Source organism: Globicephala melas, chromosome 11 (assembly GCF_963455315.2).
Source record: "Globicephala melas chromosome 11, mGloMel1.2, whole genome shotgun sequence".
Taxonomy (NCBI): Eukaryota; Metazoa; Chordata; class Mammalia; order Artiodactyla; family Delphinidae; genus Globicephala; species Globicephala melas.
The window spans coordinates 45,632,640-45,653,709 of record NC_083324.2 but is presented as its reverse complement, the minus strand read 5'-3'; the positions used below and the strand labels follow the sequence as shown (position 1 = coordinate 45,653,709).

The 21,070-nt window shown below is 47.2% G+C and overlaps 2 protein-coding genes across 2 annotated transcripts in view; both read right to left on the bottom strand.

Annotated features, from left to right (window-relative positions):
- Nucleotides 1-21,070, bottom strand: part of ZNF662 (zinc finger protein 662) — a 78,574-nt gene that overhangs the window by 630 nt on the left and 56,874 nt on the right. The gene's annotated exons all lie outside the window — the stretch shown is intronic.
- GASK1A (golgi associated kinase 1A) overlaps nt 1-21,070 on the bottom strand; it is a 50,163-nt gene that overhangs the window by 22,024 nt on the left and 7,069 nt on the right. The gene's annotated exons all lie outside the window — the stretch shown is intronic.

Sequence of the window (21,070 nt, the reverse complement as noted above, 5' to 3'; positions counted from 1 at the left end):
AGCTGAAAGTTTTTTGTTGTTTTTTTTAGATTCTACATACAAGTGATACTATACAGTATTTGTCTTTCTCTGTCTGGATTATTTCAGTTAGTATAATGTCCTCCAGGTTTATCCATGTTGTTGCAAATGGCAGATTTTCTTCTTTTTTATGGCTGAGTAATACTGCATTGTATACATGTATGCATTTTCTGTATCCATTCATCCATTGAAGGACATGTAGGTTATTTCCATGTCTTGGCTATTGGGCATAATGCTGCAATGAACATGGGAGTGCAGATATCTCTTCAAGATTTCTTTTCCTTCAGATAAATCCTCAGAAGGGCTCCTCCAATTTCTGTTTGGGGTTCCAGGGGCCCCCTCTCTATAGAGTATGCTTTTTGTACCCTCTGTTATGTTCCCCTGGGCCCCCGACTGATTCCAGCTGTCCCTACAGTGGACAATCCCTCTGTACACTGCCAGCTTCCCACCTCAAGCCCCGGAACCATTCCCTGCTTTCTTGCCCACTCTCAGGGAGGCACAGAGGAAATTAACACCTTTGGGGACAACCCTCAACACATAGGTGACAAAAGTCAGTGGGTAAATGCCCAGCCTCCGTCCTTCAAAGGGACCACTCTGAGAAGTATCCTATATGATGCCACAGGATATGCCCAGTGGGACTGAGCCTCTTTTCTATAAAACAGATGATCTTTGTCTCCCCCTAAGACACCTTTAGCTGATGATCCTTTTGAGGTGAGAGTCTAAATTTTTGTCTTTATTAGATATATTTTAATATGATCTTTATTACTATTTCACACACACACATACGTGTAATACATGCATAGATAAGCACTGTGAAAAACCCAGATAACACAGTTGGTCCTCCATAATCATGGGTTCCACATCCCCAGATTCAACCAACTGCAGACCCCATTATTGATGTTAACTTTTCAATTGTATATGAGTTATTATCTCCTTTAATCCTCACAACAACGTAGGGAAATGGGAATTATTCAATTTCCTATTTTACAGATGAGAAAACTGAAAGGTCCAGAGTGCTAATTTGCCCAGAGTCACACAGCTGGCAAGAATACCAGTATTTTTAATTAAAACTAAAAGTAGAAATGGCCATGGACAAAGAATCTGTTTGGTTTTGTTTTTGCCTTCTACAATAAAAAGAAAACTATGTTTTCAAGTTGGATTCACAATCTGGACTCTCAAAGTTCTGGATACCACTAGGGAAAAATAAATCATCTTTTAAAAATGTTTCAAGAAGACAGACTGTTTTGATCCTTCTCTAGGCCTCACTTGGCTTCAGACAACCTGGAGAAAGTTGGCAATTGTGCAGTTGCGCAGAGAAAAAGGTTCGAAACGGCCATGAGCAGATGTCCCTGTAGGGCCACACAAGCAAAGCTTTTGGGAAAAGAAAAGCTGCTTTGATTGAACTGTAAAAACATCCTCTGAAGAGAAATATTCAGCTGAATAATAAAGAGCACTTTAGAGAAAGTAGTAAAGGGAATGATGCATGATGTACTAGAAAGTTTGCTGGTGGAGCCCAACTGACCCCACTGCTACACACTGGCCAGTGGAACCCGCCCCCAATTCTCCCATCCAAAACACACGCACGGTCTCTTGCGACGCTGGTGGCAGTAGGGAAAGGAGAATGGTGTCTGGTTCTACAGTTTGCTCTGTTTCTCCTCCCTCCTCAAATCTCACCTCCCACCCTTTCACCAAGACTCCCCCCCTTAACTTCTCAGAAAAGATGCCCACTGGACGAGTAGTCACATCCACTCACAGCTGCAGAGGAAGCGGGGTGAAAAAAGAGAGTAGCCAGAAAAACTTTGGGGAAGACACATTTGAGTTCTAGATTAGCTTGTGCCCTTCTGGGTTGAGTTACAATGGGTGAGATACACAACCACTCTGCCCCATTTCCTCAGTTATAAAATGGGCGAGAATGAGATAATTCCTCCCTCCAGAGACTGACATGAGAAAAAAATGAGTCAAAATATAGAAAGGACCCACTACATAGTTTGGTACATTTACATGGTGGGATCAGGGTTTCTGTCCCCACTTTCCGAAGCCCCTCTGTTTTTCTGGGATCTGAAAATTTTCCACCACCACCCCTTCCTGGGTTTTGGCATATTGCAATGGGGACGTTTGGGAGTACAGCTCAAGGCAGAGTCAGAAAGAGAAACTCTTTCATCATAAAACCACAAGCATAAATTAGGAGGAGGCCACCTGGGCAGTGAGAAGGGTCTTGCCCTGCAGAGGCTCCATCCAAAGATAATCCAGGATGGAACAGGAAGGAATCACTTGGCTTAAAAGTATATGGGAGGGCTTCCCTGGTGGCGCAGTGGTTAAGAATCTGCCTGCCAGTGCAGGGGACACGGGTTCAAGCCCTGGTCCGGGAAGATCCCACATGCCGCGGAGCAACTAAGCCCACGTGCCACAACTACTGAGCCTGCGCTCTAGAGCCCTTGAGCCACAACTACTGAGCCCACATGCCACAAGTACTGAAGCCTGCACACTTAGAACCCATGCTCCGCAACAAGAGAAGCCACTGCAATGAGAAGCCCGCGCACCGCAACAAAGAGTAGCCCCCACTCGCTGCAACTAGAGAAAGCCCGTGCGCAGCAACAAGATCCAATGCAGCCAAAAATAAATAAATTAAAAATTTTTTAAAAAGTATATGGGAAGTTGAGGAGAGAAAGGGTGGGAACCAAGAAGGACGTATGCACAAGGCCTAAAAGGAAAAGACTGAGATTTTGGCTTCCCTAATAACTGTAGGAAGGGGACCCAGGAGAGTAGTAAAGAGCCCGGTCCACTGAGAAGCTGTGGGCTGTGCTGGGCTGGACACAGGAGCCGCCACCAAACTCCCCATCATCGCCTCCCTCCATACAGGGTGCAGGCAGCTCTTAAACATGAAGTGAAAGACAGTGTCACTTTTGGAATCATGTGGACCATTTCTTTAAAGTCTCTATTGAATTTGTTACAATACTGCTTCTGGGTTTTGTTTTGGTCACGAGGCATGTGGGATCTTAGCTCCCTGACCAGGGTTCGAACCTGCACCCCTTGCATTGGAAGGAGAAGTCTTAACCACTGGACCGCCAGGGAAGTCCCCACTGATGGAATCATTTGTTCACTATTCCTTCCTCCTCACCCTGCCATGGCTTCAGTGAAGATGGAATACACTTCCTCACCCACTGTCTTTGACGTCGGTCGTGTGACTTGCTTTTGCCAATGGAATATAAGTGGACAAAACACAGGCCACGTCCTACTGGAGGCTTTAACTGTGCTTGTGTGGTGTTTGCCACCTTGCAAACTTGTCTTCCAACATGACAGGAGCATGTCCCAGGCAAGGCACCTGGAGCAGACCTGAACCCAGTCCCCAGCCTGGACCTAACCCAGCCACCCACTACTGGGCCCAGCATACCCACAGCCCTGGAACCCAGATCAGGGTGTATATTGTTGTAAACCATTGTGATTGTGGGGCTCTTTGCTATGCAGCATGATCACAGCAAACCCTAACTAATACAGATCCTTTGGTGATTTCTTTTGGGCTCAATGTGTGCCCTTTGTCAGAAAACAGGAAGGCAGTTTAGTAATGTAGTGCCCTTCCCTTGACTAATAAGGGCATAGTGGTGTCACTACAGATGCATGACAGACTCTGACGACGATGATGGTGCAACCTGGTCACGGACACATCCCGTGAACCAGTTTCCCCCATGAGATGGGCAGATGGCATGGAGGATGCCTTCTGTCAAATGAAAACCAGAGCGGTCTTTGGAGAAGAACTTTTTGGAAAAATTCCAACATACACTGGTGGCCTTTGTACAGACACAGTTTGAGAAACTAGAACATTTAGAGAAAAGGGCTCGATTACAGTTAGTACTGTAACCACCAGCAGGAGACTTTTTCTTATTTCTAAAGGGCCACAGGAAAAGGAAAGCTCTTCTTCTTTGGGAAAATTAGTCAGGACTTGGCCTCACTTTGGGGCACCAGCTCTCCCTTTCCCAGACTACCTCCCAGAATGCCCTGCTGTAAACTCTGACATCCCAGGCTCATCAAATATGACTTTCACCAGCTGCTGCACAGGAACGAGCTGGCAGGGACAGAGGCAAAGCCATCTTTTCTCAACTCCCAGATATCAAAAAAAGACAACGAAAACCTGGTCCTCCACTGAACTGCCTTGGCAGGTGGGGTAACATGCAGGGCAGGGAAGGTGGGGAGAATACAGAGATCGCATGTTCCTCTCCCCATCACAACAGACAGAATCACAAAGCACTTGTACAGTGTTTCTTGGTGGGAGTTTCCTGGGTGGGAGAAGGGGCAGAGGAAAGCCACATGGGTGTGTGTGTGTGTGTGTGTGTGTGTGTGTGTGTGTGTGTGTGCGCGCGCATGTGTGTGCGTAATAAGAATCAAGTTTGGCTCTAGTTCTGGAGTCATCACTAAGGTGTGACAGCCCCTTCTGTTCCATCCCCCGACCTCTGCCCTCTACTTAGCAGCCCCCACTGGCTGATCACTGATTTATCACTACTCAGACTCTGGGTGAGACTGGCAGAGATTTTGCAATTTGGAATTTCTGTTCCATTTTTTAAAGACCAGTTAAATAATTTTCATAACAAAACCATGGCTCGGGTGAGAGGGAATACGTAAGCATATTTTCAGAGGGCTGGATTAAAACCACATGTTGGTCCTGTGAGTAACACTGCAGGCTAGACCTGCTCAAAGTCTGCTTCTCTTGGATGAACCCAGAATCAGGCCCTAGGCAGGGGGAGCTGGGCTGGCCCAAGACTCTGGGGGCAAAGGCGACAGGAACAGCCAGTCGGACCCTCCAGGCACAAGGCGTCCCTCTCTCAGTCAGATCTCTGGGTCCTGGGAGGCCAGAATTGTTCGTGCTACTGTGGGCAGAACCCCAGGCTGCCTGTCTCCTAGGCCACCACCCAGCCAGGCCCCTTGCTCAGCTCCATTGGAGAGCTGTGATTTTTCCTTCCACATCAGCAACTTCAAGACAAGAAAGGAAATTTTGCCCCTGTAATTTCTGGTCCAGCCAATCTCTAGGCAGGGGAAACCCAAAGGAATGATAATTAACATTTATTCAGTGTTCACTATGAGCCCGAGACTATCTGAAGAACTTTACTTCTATTAATTCATTTAATCTGTATGTCAGTCTTACAAGGTAGATATGAGGATTACTAACCCATTTTACAGGTAAGGAATACAAAGCATAGAGAAATGAGGCGACCCAAACTTCACAGAGGACAGCGTCATGACATGAACCCAGGCCATCTGGCTCCAGAGCCAGTGACCTAATAACTGGGTCACTCTAGAAAGGGGCTGCTACCCACAGCCCCTGCTCCAGCCCTGATTCCAGAGGACTGCACTGGGTCTCAGGGGTGGGCCCTGCTCTCACAGGTTTAGCTCTTTGGGATTGGTCAGTTCATCTGTAAAATGAAGCTTGAGTGAGATCAATGGTAGGTGACAGCCTTTTTGCACTGGGACAAGTTGAGGGAAAATAAAACGTTTTCAGGCTACATTTATTCTTCTTTAAAAATGAAAATAATTTATTGTGTTTCATGCTCTACTTTATTACATAGAAGAATATCAGTGAGAAAATGCCACCATTTGACCCACTCAACTCTGGGCGTACTTGAGAGGTAACATTAGAAGCGGGTTTCTAATAATCTGTTACCCTCAAATTAAACCTAGGGCTTGACTCAAAACCACGCAGGTTCTATGTCTCCTGCTCCGTCCAAAAGAAGATGGTGCCCAAGTTCCTTCCAGCTCAAGCACTCTCAAGACTGTAGCCAGGAAACTGAACATATCTGACATATACAGACATTTCTCCAAAGAAGACATACAGATGGCTAAAAAGCACATGAAAAGATGCTCAACATCACTAATCAGTATTAGAAAAATGCAGATCAAAACTCACACCTATCAGAATGGCCATCATCAAAAAGTCTACAAACGATGCTAGAGAGGGTATGGTGAAAAGGAAACCCTCTTACACTGTTGGTGGGAATGTAAATTGGTACAGCCACTATGGAGAACAATATGGAGGTTCCTTAAAAGACTAAACACAAAGCTACCATATGATCCTGCAATCCCACTCCTGGGCATATATCCGCAGAAAAGTGTAACTCAGAAAGATACATGCACCCCAATGTTCATTGCAGCACTATTTACAATAGCCAAGACATGGAAGCAACCTAAATGTCCATTGACAGAGGAATGGATAAAGAAGATGTGGTACTTATATACAGTGGAATATTACTCAGCCATAGAAAAGAATGAAATAATGCCATTTGCAGCAACACGGATGGACCTAGAGATGATCATACTAAGCGAAGTAAGTCAGACAGAGAAAGACAAATATCATATGATATCACTTATATGTGGAATCTAAAGAAATTATACAAATGAACTTATTTACAAAACAGAAATAGACTCATAGACATAGAAAACAAACTTACAGTTACCAAAGGGGGAAGGGGTGGGAGGAGGAATAAATTAGGAGTTTGGGATTAACAGATAACACTACTACATTTAAAATAGATAAACAATGAGAAACTATATTCAATATCTTGTAATAACCTATAACAGAAAAGAATCTGAAAAAGTATATACAGATACACATATATATATATATATAAAACTGAATCACTTTGCTGTACACCTGAAACTAACACAACAGTGTAAGCAACTATACCTCAATTTTTTTAAAAAAATGAAAATCTCTTTTCATTACCTCTTCACCTTTCCTTAATCTGCCCAAGTAAATGCTCTCCTTGGCACACCTGAAATAAAGCATTTTGAACACATAAAGGCACTACAGGTATTCGGCCTTGGGGGATTTATGGCAGAGACGGGGTCTAAAGGTTCATGATGGGGGATAAATTGAAGCTCTCCTAAGGCTCAGATCTGAATCTCATTCATCCCAAGCAAATGAGTCCATGGCTCTCTGCCCAGGTTCTGCCGCTTAGCTTCCACAGCATAACTTCAGGCACATAGTAACCTTGTGATGTGATGGAAACTTCCTGGTTGAACAATGGCAATAGCTAGTGCTAGAGATAGAAAGGAAGACCAAATGAGGTCTCAGAAAGTGATGGTTCTCATTCCGGGGAAATAAAAGAAACAGTGGGGAGAGCCCCAGAAAATACAAGCTCTAAAAACAATAAAGAGAAGAATGTTACATTTCAAGATAGCAGACATCTATGAGCCAAATGAATTCGCCACACCCTCATGAAAATACGAAAAGCAATTCAAGAAATTGTTTCAGCAAAGGGTTCAGCCAAAATAAAACTTATTTTTCAAGAACTTTAACAGAAATTGAAATTTCAACTCTTTCCACCCACTTGGCTGCATTTTATTTAGGACATAAGGGGCTGTAAGGTGTTTTCAGATTTGGGGATTTAAGAAAGCCTAGGGGACTTCCCCGGTGGTGCAGTGGTTAAGAATCCGCCTGCCAGGGCTTCCCTGGTGGTGCAGTGGTTGAGAGTCCTCCTGCCGATGCAGGGGACACAGGTTTGTGCCCTGGTCCGGGAAGATCCCACCTGCCGTGGAGCGGCTAGGCCCGTGAGCCATGGCCGCTGAGCCTGCGCGTCCGGAGCCTGTGCTCCGCAACGGGAGAGGCCACAACAGTGAGAGGCCCACGAACCCCAAAAAACAAAAAAAGAATCCGCCTGCCAATGCAGGGGACACGGGTTTGAGCCCTGGTCCGGGAAGATCCCACATGCCGCGGAGCAACTAAGCCCATGCGCCACAACTACTGAGCCTGCGCTCTAGAGCCCGCGAACCACAACTATTGAGCCCATGTGCCACAACTACTGAAGCCCGCACACCTAGAGTCCGTGCTCTGCATGAGAACCCACTGCAATGAGAAGCTCCCGCACTGCAATGAAGAGTAGCCCCCACTTGCTGCAACTAGAGAAAGCCTGTGAGCAGCAATGAAGACCCAATGCAGCCAAAAATAAATAAATAAATTTATAAAAACTTAAAAAAAGAAAGCCTAGGAAGTGGCCCTTGCAAGCATTAGAGCTCTACTGGAGGACACCGCCCGTCAGGAGGGAGGCTCTGGCTGGGTAACACCTGAGCATGGGTTTGCCTTTTCAGTCTCCATCGTTCACTGTAGTGATTTCTGTCAGTGGCAATTGAGCTGTTATCTACAACTGCCTGGAAACCAACACGTGACTAGAGCACCATGAAGTGGAGGACACTGGGAGAGCCATGTGATGTCAGACACTTCTGAGACCCTCACGGCACAAGTGTGGGGATTCAAGGTACCTAGGGCAGGAGGCAGGCAACTTCCTCCAAAGGGACAGTGTAGGGCTGAGGCAAGGAAAAGTGTTGCTCCCCAAATTCTGCTACATCACAATCTTACCCTTTTATACTGCGTACCCCAATAGGGCAGGCACTGGATCAGGAAACAGGGACATGAGCATGAGGAAGGTTTGGCTCCGCCCTTAAGCAACTCACTGTCTCATCGTAAAAATGTGAATGATACAATCATTTGCCCCAAACCTGTTTTGGCCACCCCAAAGCCCCCCACAAAACTGGCCTTGCCTACATCCAGGGCATCTATCTTCCTAAAGTTGAAGGGGTGCAGATGGCAGAGTATGGAAAGCCAGGGAGCAGAACTGGGTGCCACTCCCCAAGGACTCCATCACAGTCAGATAACATCTCACATTTGTTTAGTGTTTTTCACTATATGGCTAGAAGGATGTTGTTTCCAGACATTCTCACAACAACCCTGGAAGGGAAGAAGGAATTCTCACCATGCCCATTTTACAGATGAAGGAATTGAGGCTCAGAGAGACCTAGCCATTTGCGCAAGGTGGCACACCAACTAAATAGAAGAGCTGGGATTCCAACTCAGGTCTTCAGCCTCCAGAGACCAACTGCTTTCCTGCACACAGGACGCAGGCCTGGGGATTTGGGAACACACGCGGGAAGCATTAGCTAAGGCCCTTGGGTGCTCATCCAGAAGCATTTTCTTTTTTTTTTTTTTAACATCTTTATTGGAGTATAATTGCTTTACAATGTTGTGTTAGTTGCTGCTGTATAACAAAGTGAATCAGCTATACATATACATATATCCCCATATCCCCTCCCTCTTGCGTCTCCCTCCCACCCTCCCTATCCCACCCCTCTAGGTGGTCACAAAGCACCAAGCTGATCTCCCTGTGCTATGCAGCTGCTTCCCACTAGCAATTTTACATTTGGTAGTGTATGTATGTCCATGCCACTCTCTCACTTCGTCCCAGCTTACCCTTCCCCCTCCCCATGTCCTCAAGTCCATTCTCTACATCTGCATCTTTATTCCTGTCCTGTTCCTAGGTTCATCAGAACCATTTTTGTTTTTAGATTCCATATATATGTGTTAGCATACGGTATTTGTTTTTCTCTCAGAAGCATTTCTGATGCTCCCAGCTGACATGGGGGAGCCAGTGCCAGCAAAAGGCTTTAGAAGACCTGAGAAATTCCTACGTCTGTCTCTTCATTACATGAGCTGGGAACCTGATACCAGCCGAGACACGGGAGATGATGGGCTTCATTATCCTTCAGTAAATACTTAACCAAACATCCACTTCAGAAAGGCAGAATCCTAAAGGACACCCTGGAGGACACACATGAGCTAGACTCTCTAGGTCCAAACCCCAGCTCCACCACTACTGAGTGTGTCATATAACATCAGTTTTCTCACCTGGAAAATGGGTATGATAATGGTACCGACCTCAAAGAATTGTGGGGAGGATTCAATTAATTTTAATAAAGTGCTAAGAACAGGGCACTGCATGTATTTTTATCGTGATTACTCAGCACTATTATTTAATCCCAGGATTATTAAATCCCTGCAGAGCTTTGCGACTCCAGTACCTTCTTTAGGTTACTATCCTGTGCCTCACTCTCTCCAACTGTGAACAGCTGGTAACGGTTAAGTCACAGCGCTCTGAGGACTGATGAGTCATGGTTGAGAGGAAGGCGCATTGGGAAGTCTCAGGAACTGATGCTAAGATATATCCTCAGAGCCACCATTTGCTCAAGTGACCAAAAGAGCAGCCACTGACTCCAGCTTGGCCAGCCCAGTGCCCCAAACTTCTGGACATCGGCTGTGGAGCCCCAGAGAGGGTTAAATACTCTTGGAGAGAAGCTTGCCAGCAGGAGAGCAGGGCTCAGCCATGAAATGCCTTGAAGATTAGCCCTTGGGAGGGTTAAAACAAAGCTACCCTTGGAACCTGAGCAAGTTTATCAGATGGGCAGTCTGTGGGCTGAAGGGGAAATAAAGGGACCCTCCTGTGGGAGGGCTCATGGGGCATTTTCCGACAACCATGGGGCATAGAGCTCCTTCCAGCAGGAGGCCTGGGGCTCAAAAGGACTAGGGAGGAACTGGGCAGCCATGTCTAGGGGCACAGATGGAACCGTCTTGGAGGCACGGAGGTCCTCCCTCCAGGAAACTCCATGACGTCGGCTGTAGCCAGCATTGTGGAGCACCTCCTGTGCCAGGCTCCATGCCAGGTACTTGACTCACAACAGCTCATTTACTGCCTGCAACCTCCCTCTAGGGAAGGCATCACTGTTCACAACAGGCATTGAGGAAACTGAGGCACAGGGAGCTCGCGTCTCGTCCTCACAGCCTCATAGCTAAGTGGCAGAGGTGGGATTCAAACCTGGGTCTGGCTGACTCCATCAGTGTATTAACTAGAATTCTGTCCCTGCTATTACAGAAGCCTCAAAGAACAAGAGTTGTTTCCCTCCCCGCCGCCCTTCTGCAAGCAAGCAAGCAAACCTGGAAAGCTGGCCTCATCCTGCCCCAAGAGAGAATAAAGAGCCTTTGTTTTCAAAAGCCAAGGCTTCTAGAGGTGAATTAAGCTAGGCTTTCTGTCTGATATTGGGTTACCTAGGTGAGGGCTCGACTGGAGCCAAACAATTCAATTTAGAAAAAGCAATGCTGGTGTTCATCTAAAACTGGTGGATGAAATACATGCCATTCCTCTCTGCCCTCCTGAAAGCTCATAAAAATGACAGTAAAGGGCTCTTATTTTTAAGGGACAAACCCACAAGGATAAAGAGAACTGGGCAGGAGGCAATGGAAGCAAAATTCAGGACGCTAGAAAATAGGTGAGTGAATGGCAATGGACTTAGCAGACCATGAAGGCTGGATTCTAAACAGGAAGGCGGAAGGGTAAGACTCACCACGATTTACCCTGCAGAAGCCACCCCAACATGTCCAGAGGTGCCACCAAGTACCTCCAGAGGAGGGGGTGAAGGTGAGTCAAAAACAAGAGGGCTGCTTGCAAGTCTACTTAAGAAGAAGCTAGCATGCTGCTTGGCCAGATAACGCACCCCTGCACCTGGCTAAGGACCTGGAGAGAGAAAGCCAGGGAATCTGTATACTGGGGAGCATCCGGCACAACTGAGGGCAGGGAACTACACTGCCCTAGAGTAGAGAAGAGAAGCTTTAAGAAAGCATTTACACACTGAACATTGAAATATTGCAGGGCCCCCCCCACCCCAAGTAGCCAAGAAAATGGCTGAAAAGAAGACCCAAGTAGTAGTGAACACAATTATTTGCATCCCACCACCACACACACACATTCACACATTTGCATGTTGATGGGTCAGCCCTAGCGATGGCCTGGCTTGTCCCCATAGTCATGGAGTCAGTTTGTTGCTGCAGCCATCCAACGCCAAAGCTTCCACAGCAGTGGCTACTTGAGGCTCTTTAAGCCACCACTAGGCACATCCTGACAGCCTAACCACAGTTGCTATGCCTCTCACCTGCCCCTCCCCTGGCCCCCATGACTAGCAGGTGGGTGGTACCCACGACTACACAACCTGGAAGCACAGCGAAATTCAGGTCGAGTGGAGCAAACCTTTGATCACTGGGAGAATGAACCCAGTGGATAAATTCAAGTGGTCCTGAATTCAATTTGTGCAGCATCTCGGTAGGGCCGTAAGATCCTGCAGCCCATTACACTTAGCAGCAGCCAGCTTAAAAACGGATCCTCTTAACATCTCTCCCTGCGTCCCTGTGTGTTCCTTGAGCTTGCACTCACTCTCCAACAAAACAATAGCACACAAACTTTCTGCCTCAGGCTCAGCTACTGGAAACCCAGGTGAAGACAAACCAAGACACATCATCATTGTGAAAGTTCAGAACACTGGGGGAAATACCCTACAAGTTTCCAGAGAGAAAGAAAACAACTGAAACAGGTTTTATACAAAGTAATCAAGAATAAGAAAGGCTTTGGCCTCATTACTGCGACATGGAAGGCTAGAGCGCAACTGAGCAAATCCTTCAAAATCTGACAGAAAATGATTTCTGGCTTAGAGTTTTATATTCTGCCTTAGAATTTTATACTCAGCCAAACTATCAATCCCACTGTGAGGGTAAAATAAGAGCAGTTTCAGACATACAATGTTTCCTAATGGTTTACTCCTCAGCACCAGATCACTTGGACCAATGCAGCTGTCAACACAAACACAAAGGCAAGCATAAAATTTGCAGTGCGATGGGGTTCCAGCTGACGGGAGAGTTAGATTCTAATAGAGCAAATTAGGCAAAACTGAAGTCTAAATCAAAACTACCCTTGAAAATCCCTTAAGAAAGAAAGAAATTTATACACATCTAGTTTTCCTCCAACCTTAGAACAGAGGCTGAGTCTTTTGTCTCAAACAAATAAAACCACAGAGTTGGGAAATTCCAGTAGCACACTCAGCCTCTGAGACCATGTGTCTTGAGAAACACTTGGACCATCTACCAAGAGATTCTGGGGGAGGGAGGTCTGAATGCAGACCCACTTAGCTCCATTCACATTTGGAAGAAGACTAGCAATAATTAACACCAGATTTCTAATCAGCAGAGTTTCCATGTTGTGCAGTTTCTGGTAATAAGAAGAATCCAAAAAGGAGAGGGGGGGGTGTGTGACCTTGAAAAAGGTCAGGGAGCTGCCTCAAGGGCAGCTGGGGGCCTTGAGGAAACACAACCTCAGGTGGGAAAAAGGGTGCCTGAGGAGAGGGGCAGCAGCCTGCAGGATAAGAGAAAGAAGTGAGCCTAGGTTCCAGTTGGCAGGAAGCCTCTCTAGCCTGCAGAAATTCTTTCTCCAAAGCAAGCCTGACTGCCCTCTCACTGGTCATGTAAATTTTTAAAAGTAATGTTGCCCCAGACACCCCCCAATGCCAGCTCTCTGATGACAACCCAAGGGGCCCACCTTCACCCTTACCTACGTTGTTTCCCTAATTTCTCACTGAAGCTCCTGGCAAAATCAGGTGTTTCTGGAAGTCAGGAGCTGTCGCCCCCGCCCCACCTTGAATCTCAGCTCTCCTCTTTGAAAGGGATAAAGTCAGTCGAAGTTTCCCCCATCTGCAGCTTTGTATTCATGAATAAACAAGCAAACATGCCAGAGCCCTGGTCAGACAGAGTTCTGCCAAGGTGAAGATCTGGTGCTAGGTGTTCCCAACACTGGAGCATCTGGGATGTGTGTCCGGTGGACACACCGGGGGAGGGGCAGAGGTGGAAAAAGGGAAGAGGAACCAAGGAGAGAGCTCTCCTAGGCAGGAAAATGTGGCTGAACTCCATCTCCCTCCTGGGACAGGCATCCGCTGGGTACCTCAACAGTGTATGACAAAAGAATGAGATTTTTCCCCATCTGCAAGAAAATGTAAAATGTAGTTAGGGAGGTGTGTCCAGGGCAAGACTCTAAAAGGCAAAACTAGCAAGGAGGAGAAATTAGTCTTCAGTGTCCTCTATGCCCCCATTCTATCCCCAAATACATCGAAAATGAAATTGTCCATAACCTCAGCCACTTGTTAGATGATTATACAGTTCATCTCTTGGGAGTAGCACTCTAAAACAAGTGTAAGAAGGATAGTGTTTATAAAGTATTAATTCCTGTTTGCATTCCTGAGACCCTGAGGTGCATCTTATCCATCTATCTGGGAATGATATAGAAGAATGTTACAAAAAGGTACAAGGAGTTAGACCTTCTAACTTCTGACATGCAAAACAGAATTATGTGGAAATACACAGACTTGTAGATGAGGCTGTTGTCTTGAAAGACAATTTCCCAGATTCCTTCACCTCTCCTTAGTATCAAGTACCAAGCCTGGAGAATCTGGTTAATTTGGCCCAGGGGCCACCAGTTTGAGACCCCTGGTTTATACGCTCTCTAAGTTCCTTCTACTTCCGAGATTCTGCAGCTCCCTGTGTTTCCACAGACTCAAAAAAGAACTCGATTGAAGAGCTGTAAACCTAACTCTGGAAGTTATTTGTTAAATACCTAATTACTACTGATTTGGGAATTTGAAGTCACATTGGTCCCACAGGACCCCTAGGAGAGCACAGCCCAAGCCTGACCTCGCAGGGCCAGCTGATGAGGGGGGAGTAACTCATGATCCTCAAAGCAGAGGCTGGATGACTCCTATGGTAAACTGAATAAGGGCTCCCAAAGACATCCAGGACCTAATGCCTGGGACGCGTGAAAGTTACTTTACGTGCAAAGAGGGACTTTGCCGATGTGATTAAATTAAGGATCTTGAGACGGGGAAATTATCCTGGATTACTTGGGTGAGCCCTAAATGTAATGACAAGTGTCTTTATAAGAGGGAGGCGAAAGAAGACTTGACTACAGAAGAGGTAAAGGCAGTATGATGATGGAAGCAGAGATTGGAGTGGTTCCATTTGAAGATAGAAGATGGGGCCACAAGCCAAGGAATACAGGTGGCTACTAGAAGCTGGAAAAGACAAGGAAAAGGATTCTACCCTAGAGCCTCTAGAAGGAAGCATCCCTGCTAACACCTTAACCTCAGCCCAGTGAAACTGATTTCGGACTTCTGACCAGAACTGTAAGAGAACAAATTTGTGTTGTTTTAGCCCACGAAGTCTATGGTAATTTATGACAGCATCAAGGGGAAACTAATACAGTCCCTACCCTGGCTGCTGCAGGGATGGGCCACACAGTCTTTAAGATGTCTTCCCACCGCAGGGGCACAGCTGCCAGGTCTCTGCTCCAGGACAGAGTGACCTACTTGTCATCAGAAAGACAAACAGCCTCTTGGGGGTTGTGCACACTCTCCAGGGAGCCCCCTGCCCTCAGGCTTAGTGAGGACGGCCCACAGCCCACTGAGCAAGGGGGTATAGGCTGAGCAAGGGACTGAACACCCACATCCAAATGTCCCCGGGGGCCCCACTCAGTCCCTGACCTCAGGACCAACCCCCAGGGCAAATCTGCTCACCACGACCTTCCCCCAGTCCCCAAGCTGTTTGGCAAGCTTCATCTCTGGTCCCAGAGGGATGCAGCAGCTCCCCAGGCTCACCTACCACCACCAGCCCCTTAATGACACATAGGTTCAGAGGCAGGCTGCCTGAATGTTGATTCCAGCTCCACTGCATCCTGGCTGTGTGAACTTGGGCCTCCATTTCCTCACCTGTACTGTGGCGATAAGAATGGCACCCCCCTCATAGGGTGGACCATTCACTAGCTCATTGAGCAGATATTCCTGAGCCAAGCACTGCTCCAGGCAGAAGTGAAACATCATGAAAACAGACAAAAGTCACTCCCCTTATGATGGTGACATTCTGGTGGGGAAAAAAATGTGACTTGTCACTCATAAAAATAAGATCACTCCACCAAGTACTGTGAAAGTTATATGAGCTGTTGTAGGTAAAACATGCAAAACAGAACCTGAAATATAGTTATGTTTACTCATAACTGATCATAATTTTCTAGCAGGACCCATGGGGTTACCTCCATGGCAGGGTTCCTGGCACCTGCGCTCACAACACATGCCCATCACGTGGGCCTGCGAACCCCCAACTCCCGAGATGGGAGGGGGCTAAACGACATGTCCTTTCTCTCCCCCTCCCTGCCAACTGGTTGCTCTGCTCCAATCTCTACGCTGATTATATGCTAGGGCTTTTCCAGCCCCGCTGGCTGCCCCAAGAGCCCTCTCCATACCCATAACTGAATTACCATTTTGTTCCAGCTCACAAGAGCACTAGTGTGGGAACACCGCAGGCCTGATGGAATATTTGAGACCCTGCCATTTGTTGGAAATTTTCTCTGGCTGCCTTGGTATTAACAGCCATACATTTTGGTCTCAGGCCTGGGAGTGGGGATTGAGGCTGAAAAACTAAAGTTTCTCTCTGGGCCATTCTGTGCCAGCCTTCCAGAGATTTCTACTCTCTGGCTGCTCAGAGGCCAGGACACAGCCCCAGAGAAGAGTTGGTGGGTGGGGGGAGCAGGTCTGTTTCCTACATACACACTTCCCCCCAATTCCAACCAAACCCGTGACAACACGCGGCTGAGCCAATGAGGGACACTAAGGGGAAAATCCACCTCACTCTTTGCCTTAAATCCATCCCAGTCACAGCAGGTCATATGGACTTCTCCAGAATAAGGCCTAGAGGAGGGTTTGTAAACTGGGATCCTTGGGCCAAGTCTGGCCTGCAGATGTGTTTTGTTTGGCTTGAAATGTTTTGAATAAATTCGAGCCAAAGTTGAAAAACCAGGATATTTCCCACAAAAATCCAGATTTCCGGCTTCCTCTGAAAAGGGGGAAGTTCTAGCCACAACTTGGGCCCACTTTCTCATATGGCCGGAGTCAAGTATGGCTCCCTCTCTCAATGATATGCTCTTCTGCCATTCACCACAGGCTCCACCACTCCCTATTGTCTGTCTCCCAAGAGAAGGAAGGACAGTTGCCTTTGGAATCTCACTTGCTTTATTGTTTTTCATAGGAGATAAACACTTCTCTGACCACAGCTCAAGACAATTTGAGAAAACAAAACATAGATTGCTTTTTTCTTCATTATACCCAGCCCACTTCTTTCACTTATGCCAGCAGCCCAGGCTCCATAAGCACTTCAGTTTATACTTCTCGGTCCAGAGCTGCACTGTCCAATATGAGAGCCATGAGCCACGTGTAACTATTTACATTAAATTAATTAAAATTAAAAATTTCCATTCCTGGTTGTTCTAACCACATTTCAAGTACTCAACAGTCGCCTGGGAGTAGTGGCCACCATGGTGGACAGCACAGAGGAGAACATTTCCATTATCTCAGAAAGTCGTACTAGGCTGGACTCTGGAGAGATTTAAATATAAGATGTGGAGGCTACCATCCAGTGAAGATACCTGTTGAGTTCTACGTCTGTGCCACATTGGGAGCTCTGGGGAAAGCTGCTGCCTTCCAGCGGTTCACTATCTAACTAGGGAGAAAGCCATAGCCAGCGACAAGAGATGACAGGAAGTACCCCCTGGTGTCACAGTGACCCTCTCAGAGCCAGAGAAGGGGAGCAGGTCTCTGTTTTCGTGATACAAAGAAAATGCTCTGCTTGCCCATTGCATGCCCTCTCGGCCCAGTCCAGGAAGTCTCCTCAGAGGCTTCCAGAAACTGGGACTCTCTCAGCCCCGTCATGGTGATGCTGCTTTGATGTCTGGCATAAGTGTTAGAGGCTCCCCAAGCAAAACACACAAGGAGAGTCAAACTCCAACACACCCCACTGCCTGTGTCTCCTGCCCTCATGCCCCTCAAGGCTGTCCTCTGTCCTCTCCATGAATCCAGATCTCGCCCACTCCCAGGGCTCCTACTCCAGCCACTGCCCTTCCCTCCCCTATGTCTAAACAAGACACTCCTGGGACCCAGACCCTCAGGGTAACGCTCTACACAAGAAACTAATTTCCAAGAATATTTACTTTCAACAGAAAATTTCCATAGATGCTACCAAAAGAAAACAGCTGCATCTAAGTGTGAGAATTTTCAGGTTGATCAAGTGGAAAGAGACTCAGATTTCTGGTTGTAGGGCCCACCTTAAAGTCCTTCATACTTACGAACTGCATGACTCAGCAATTACAGCATCATTGATCTCTAAGTTACTTTATTTATTGCTCTCTAAAATGGATCTGATGATAACAGCCTTAACACTTGAAGGATTAAAGACTCAATGAGATAATGGATAAGAAAGCTACAAAGCCCAACACAAGTATTTGTTGTTATTAGCTCTAAGGCGGAATGATCTTCCCTCAGCCAGCACAGAGGCCAGCACTCACTAGAAGTTTGTTGAAGATTATTTTTTAATGATCCCGGAGTAGAAGGTGAGGAAAGACATTTTTAGACAAAGGGGACTCTTGGCATATTCCAAGATCAGGTCACCCAGACAAACATCTGCACAGAAGCAGGACTTCTGAATCTTTTTAGTACCAAAGACTACTTCAGCCGCCTGGTAAAGACATGGCTCTTTCTCAGGATGCTTTTTTTTTTTTTTTTTAATGTATAAATAAAAGGCATAGGGTTACAAAGGCAATCAATTATACTGAAACACAGTCATCGAAATATTCCAAAAAACAAATTTGTGATATAATAATGCATGTGCTTCTTTATTAACCCATTAAATAATGAGATCTGTCAGCACATCTAATAACCAATGCACTTTCAAAGTAGTGAGGAGTAAAGACTATATTTCAAAGGATCTGGTTCTACTCTCACGTTGTAAACTCTCTGATTCCTCTTGGTGACAAAGTCACAGGTCTTGCTAAGGCTACTGTGGTCAGTGCCTACATTCATTATTAAAGAAATGCTGAATTTCTGTTAGAGATCAGAGAAAATAAAGATGGAACTTTTCTTCATCCAAGTTTAGGGCTCCTCTGAATTCTAGGCATGGATCCCGGTCAAGAATCCTTGAACTGGTACCCTTGACCTGGTACCATCTGATCCTGCCTTTCTCTAGTTCACCGTTATAGGCATAGATCCATATGGCTTATATAAAGGCAGGCCCTTTATAGCACGTATTTCCCTAATTCCCCCACTCCAGAATCTCTTCTACATGGGAGCTAGGGTCCAAGGATACCCCCCAACTCCTGCTCCCCTGATGCACTGAAGGATCCTACTAACAGTCCTAGTGGCCCAGGCCTTGCTGCATCTTCTGTCTGTTGTCTAGGGACAAGGTAACCACAGCTCCCATTAATTGAGCACTTACTATGTGCTGATGACTACTGTATGAGGTGCTTTATGCTCATTACAGGTAGAACACACAACCCCACAAGGAGGCAGTGTTATCTTAGAGGAAACAGAGGCCGAGAGGTTAAAGGTTCACTGACTTGCCCCAGGTGATAAGCAGGGTTTGAATTCAATTCTGATTACATCTCACCTCTGAATCCTTCATGCTTTAAAACCATACCAAGTAAGGTATTGTGACAATTACAGTTTAAGCCCAGTCACCCTGGGCCACTGCCCAGGAGATGGGTGAATGTGAACAAGGACCAGGAGGCTTTCCTGACACCCAGAGAAGTGGCTGAACAGGGTGGCATTGCCCAGCCCTCCCTACGCCCTTCCCAAAGGGAAATGAGGAGATTTAAACTAGAGTTTCAAGAGAGAATGTTCTGAAAGGAAGGAATACAATAGCATCTTTGTATTTGCAACAGGATCTCTAGGGCATCAGGAGAAGTGGGGAGAGCAGGGGGGAGGAGGGGGAGACAGAACTGTAGGAGCTGACTCGGACTGGGGCCTGCAGACAGTGGCTGGGTGTGAGGGGAGGCCGGGAGGGAGTACTGTCCAGGAGGCCACCGCTGCCGGTGGCCAGTTCCCCAGCCGGGAACCAGGTCCCCCAACAGGTACACACTGAGCTTCTGTGTGAACAGACAACAGAGCCACTTTGTCCTGGAGAAAGAGGCCCGTGTGCCCTGCCCCCACTCTCCTCCCAGCACAGGGATGGGCATCCAAATGGCCTATTCACTGGCCATCCCAGCCTCAAACTGGCTGCAGCCTCCACCTCCACTGGGCCCAGGCATCCCAGGCAGCACAACTCAAAGCCCTCATCCCAGCCTGGGCACAGCGTGAGTCCGTTACTCCCCCCGCCTCTTCCATCCACCTGGCTGGAAACCAGTTATCACATTATCACTGGGGCTGGAGTTCCTTCATTTCCTTTGGAGAAAAGGATGAAGGGGGTTACGGATCCTGTACTTTCTGAAATGATGACCTTCTAAGGTTACAAGTTTAACTGTATGTGGGTCTTCCCTTCCCACCTCAAATAAGACCCCAAGCATTTAAAAGTACTAAAGCCAAGTTTTAAATCATGGCCAGAATGAAGAAGAAAGGCACGGCCTCTGCCTTTAGTTTACAGTCCAGATGAGAACATGACCATACACAACACTGCTGCGCTAATTACTTAGGCTGTAGAAATTACTGAGGGAGGTGTAAGTTGCCTGTGTGTGTATATGAAGGAAACTTGGAATGGAGGATTGGACTTTCATGGATAAACTCCTTTCAGGAAACGTGGAGACTGAGATATAAGAGACAGAATGTCTTGAGAATTCCCCGGTACCTAGTGCACTGGAAGGCAACTCATAGCATGGGTGCGAAACCAGTCTGGACAGAGGCAAGGCCAGCCGCTGGACGACCAAGTCTGTTCTGCTGATAAAGCTCCCGGGCAGGAGCACAGGGCAGACACGGGGACACAGGAAGCGCAGAGAGGCAGTGGCCGTCAGCCCTAGGCAGCCAGGCCAGCAGAGAGCATCACTGCTCTGCCAGAGGGCAGCGCGCTGCTGAAATCCAGCCCGGAGCACTGTGCCCAGCGCAGCCCCGATCCTGTGTCCCCCGACTGGCATGCTCAGACTTCGAGGGGCACCTGTGGGCTCCACACGCCTGCCGAGGGGTGAAAGGGCTCCCCGGGGCCGTCCGTTCTGTCTCTGAGCCTCAGTCTACTCGTCTCACATCCATACACCTCCAGCTGTTACTCTTCTCTTTTTTCTCTCCCTTTCTCTCTTCTAGCCCTAACCCCTCTGCTGTCTTTGACCAGCTCTTTGGCTGAGGGCATTTTTGTAAAAACCCCTACCCGACTTGGCTTCTGAACGTGGAACCACAACCATGCTGCCCAAGCCAAGATGGAAGGATCTGAAGTCTCCAGATGGTTCTGGAAGAAGCTGTTTGCTCACTGCAAGCAAATACCCTTGAAAGCCAAACAAAAACTGGCCGCAAGTAAACAGCATATGACATAGCCCTTCCTGCGGCCACTTAGCAGAAACCCAAGCCCAAGCCCATGGCAGGCAGGGAAGCTGGCCAGGAGAGATGGAGCAGCCGCAGCCCTGCCCACCCT